This window comes from Chionomys nivalis, chromosome 18 (assembly GCF_950005125.1).
Source record: "Chionomys nivalis chromosome 18, mChiNiv1.1, whole genome shotgun sequence".
Classification (NCBI taxonomy): Eukaryota; Metazoa; Chordata; class Mammalia; order Rodentia; family Cricetidae; genus Chionomys; species Chionomys nivalis.
Window position 1 is genome coordinate 50,797,900 of NC_080103.1, and position 3,773 is coordinate 50,801,672.

Genomic DNA, 3,773 nt, shown 5'->3' on the forward strand with positions numbered 1-3,773 from the left:
AAAACTCATATCACAATTTACGTGCCACAGAGGGTTTTTGTTTTTAATATTACAGTGCGATTCATTATTTTTAAAAGCTCATTTAAAACATTACTGTATTTTATGAATATATTTACATAGAAAAATATATCACTGATGCCAGTGATGACTTTTGGGGGAAGAATAGAGACTTGGGTGTCTGTCACTAGGACCACTCTTCTTTCTTGCACACTGTTTTGCTTATCCTTAAAACAACCTTGGAAATACATGCAAACTGCAGATTAGAGACAAAAAGTCTCTGTGTTACTCCCTCACACAGCTGGGCATCCTCTGTCTCTCAGCTACTTCAAATATCTGAATGACTTCTAATGCCGGCCAGTGTGGGAATAAAACGCAAAATAAGTAGATGCTCTTGGAGCTCAGAGTGTTTAACTGTTCATTAGAAAACAATGCAGATTAGAGTGAGGCGGATAGAGGATGGAGGGTGTTGCTGGTTGAGACAGGAAGGTGGTACTGGAGTAAGGCTTAGAAAGAGGGCATCTGGGTGGAGGGCATGCGGACAGGGGGTTGCCATCGTCCATGAAGATCACCGGGTGGAAACATGCCTGTCAGGAAACTCAAGGCGGCTGGTGGAGCTGGAGCAGAGTGAAGACAGAAAGCCAAGTAGCATAGGGCATTTGGTTCCCCCTGAAAGGGAAGTGGGGAACCACTCCAGGGCTTGGAGCACAAGAGTGCCCCACTCTCAGCTGGATTTGAACAGCATCACCAACCTAATGTTTTGAGGTGGAATGTAAAAGGGCAAGATTAGCTGGGAGCCCAGAGGAAAGGCCAAGGAATTGGTCCAGAGGAGGAGTGGGTGATGGTGTCTCAGACCAAGGCAAAGGCACTGGTAGAAGAAGATGAGAAATAAAAGTAATTTGATCTTATTTTGAATACAGAACCAAGAGATTAAAGTCAGGAAAAAAAGACACGTGAAAGGGGACTCTGAGGGGTTTTGTTTGTTTTGTTTGTTGTTTTTGTATGTATGGAGCATCTGAAAAATGTTGCCGCATTGCCGTAAGGTTAACTGAGGGGAAGGGCAGGGAGCAGGTTTGGTATGCAGGAGAGCTTTCCAGGGTAGAGGTGTGATGTTTTCTGAGTCTGTAGCCATATCTATGGCAACTGTTGAGCAGGTAGGCAGACATCTGAATCTGGAGTTTGGGAGAGAAATATGGGGTAGATCTGTACCTTTGGCAATTGTCACTATGTTGATGACACTTGAAGCCCTGAGACAAACACAACTACTAAAGCTATTAAATGATAGGTCTGATGACCCCCAAGTCCTTTATGCTGTCGCCTAAAGGCAGACTTATAGAGACAAATGTGAGTTGAAGCTGTGATAGCATGCTATGAGTAACAGCATCCTGTAGCTCTGTGGTGCAAGCCAGGGCTGACCTTTTGCAGAGGGGATCCTTCCAAGAGACTTAAAGGATGAATAAGAAGGTGAGCATTTGGAGGGGAGGGGCTGAGAGAAGAGAGCCAAGAAAGAAAGTGTTCCCAGCAGGCTGCAGGAGTCGGGGTGGGGTCCTGGGTGTTTGATGAAGAGTACAGGTGAAGGAAGAATGTGGTATACGCATGGAAGGTGATCTGAAAGGAGGTAGGAGAGGAAGGGAAGGGCTTCGTTAAAGACATTCACAGAAAGATTATGAACGTGGGGTCAGCAGGAACCTTTTGAAAAGCTGAGAAGAAAGACTGAAAAACAAGAAATTAAAACCTTTTAATTGGAAATAGCATTAACAAGTATTTCAATAATGATGCAATGGAAGATGCTTATACAGCATATATATATATATATATATATATATATATATATCAGACATGGGAGAAAGCAGGTGAATGGTTGGTGGTGATTACTGTTGATTTTTAATTGGGCAAAATCTAGACTCACCCGAGAGATGAGCCTCTGAGCATGTGTGTGTGTGTGCGTGCATGTGTGGCGCCTGTCTTGGCTACATTAATTGATGCAGGATGACCCGTCTTAATTGTGGATGGTACCGTTTCCTAGGCAGGGGGTCATGAGATGCATTGAGTGAGGAAAGTGAGCTGAGCACAAGCACACATTCATTGTTCTCCACTCCTGATTGTTGATGCAATAGGACAAGCTCCTTTAAAATCTGTGCTATGGCCTCTTGCTATGACAGAGTATAACCTGGAACTGCAAGTCAAAACCAGCCCTTCCTTCCTTACCTTTCTGCTGTTTCTGTTTAGGTCATCTTGTCCCCACAGCAGGGGAATGAAGTAAGGCAATGGCTCACTAGAAAACAGGCTCACAGAGTATGATACTTCAGATCAAAACAAGGGCGAAACACTACCAGTAACCAGTATTACAGTCATTTACTAAGCATTAAATCGTAAAAGATTAGTGAGGAATAATAGGAACCAGATATGCTGTGCCTGGTGGTGCAACCTTCATGTAGAAAGCTGTGAACTCCTTTTTTAATTGAGTAAAAGAGGATAAGCAGGCATGTAAAATAACGAGTAAATCGTTAAAGAGGGGGTGGCTGGCTGTGACTGTCCTGCCTACCCATGACAGAACAGGTCGCGGCTAATGAGTGGAGACAAGCTGTTTTCTGTGAGTCCAAAAGAGGAAGAGGCTGCTGTAAAGAGTTTTGCAGTGACGGGGGAAGGATTTTTTTTAAAATGTTCAAATGTGATATAGTGGATTCTGTGTTTGCCTTTTCTGGAAGATTTTAGCAGCTAGATAGAGCAAAGGTTGACAAAGTCTAAAGCAAGAAAACACGGGCAGTCTTGGTGTTTTTCTTGTTGGACTTATTTGCTATAATTGCCCCTTTATTAGTCTTATAGCAAGGTTGTAATAAGGTAGCATAAACGGGAAGCTTAAATTACAGGAATGTACTTGCTCACAGCCAGGAGGCTGGATGTCTAAGATCAAGGGACCAGTGGGAGTTTTCTCCGGTTCCCATGTCTTTACAGGGTGTCTGTGTCCTTATCTCTTGTTCTCAGAAAGATACAAGCCAGATTTGATTAGTGACTACCCAAATGGTTCCATTTTAATGAGTTACCATTTAAAGTTTCTATGTCTAAATACAGGCATGTGTTAAGATATCAGGGGTAAGGTTTCTATCAATGAACTTTATGGGAACACAGTTCAGCCCATAATAGCCCCCAGGTAGGAACTCATATCAAGGCCAGGAGAGGGACAGAGAGGGATGGCTATTGCAAGGTTGCCAGAATTTCTCAGGGGTGACTTAAGACTCTGAGGAGTAGCCAGGAGAGCAACAGCTAACGCTCAGAGAATTCTGGACACTTCCTAATACTTCAAATTTGTAACACAGATTCTCATCTTCTTGGGAAGGACCATGGAAAGGAGAAGCCATTCTTCGTGAACACAATGGGCATATAATTCTGAGTTAAAGAATATTTTCAAAATCTGTTTGAGAAATATGGGGTTTCTTGACAATAAACACTGAATAGTCTTAGAGTAACATGTTGAAGGAAAAAAATCTTGTTATCTCACGGTGATGGTTTTGATATTTGCATCTTCCTCAAATTCTTTCACTGAAATCCTACCTCTAAAAATGGTAGACATTAGGAGGGAGCCTTTTTGGAGTCCAGTAGGTCATGAGGGCAGAACAGATGTGCCAGTCAGAGGATGTATTTCAGGTCAGGACATGTAACTTGCCCTATCTCTCAACGCAGAGGTAGGGAGGCAGTAGTGTGAACTGGGGGCAGCAGGCAGTTACTGAGATCTAGCATGTTCCTCTGAGGAAGACACCTTCGGGCCAGTATCTAAG